The sequence below is a fragment of the Lucilia cuprina genome, chromosome 6 (assembly GCF_022045245.1).
Source record: "Lucilia cuprina isolate Lc7/37 chromosome 6, ASM2204524v1, whole genome shotgun sequence".
Classification (NCBI taxonomy): Eukaryota; Metazoa; Arthropoda; class Insecta; order Diptera; family Calliphoridae; genus Lucilia; species Lucilia cuprina.
Window position 1 is genome coordinate 58,545,441 of NC_060954.1, and position 479 is coordinate 58,545,919.

Sequence of the window (479 nt, forward strand, 5' to 3'; positions counted from 1 at the left end):
ACTAGACTATAGACTAGACTATAGACTAGACTATAGACTAGACTATAGACTAGACTATAGACTAGACTATAGACTAGACTATAGACTAGACTATAGACTATAGGCTAGTCTATAGACTAGACTATAGACTATAGGCTAGTCTATAGACTAGACTATAGACTTAACTATAGACTAGACTGTAATGTAATTTTGACTAGACTTGTAAAAACTATTTAAAGTACTACAGATTAGGCTATACTATAAACTAAACTACAATTGTTCAATTCACAATAAATGTCGTATCGTTGTAAGTTATGAAACATTTTCAAATAAAAAATTTTGAAAGAAAAACAAATCTATAATTAAAAAATTATGACATATTACGATACAACCGTACAACACCGATTGTGAATTGGACAATTGTATTAAAGATAAGTATACATATGTATGTATGTGTAACTTTAACTTCTAGTTCTTCTAGATTTCTGCAATAAACATTT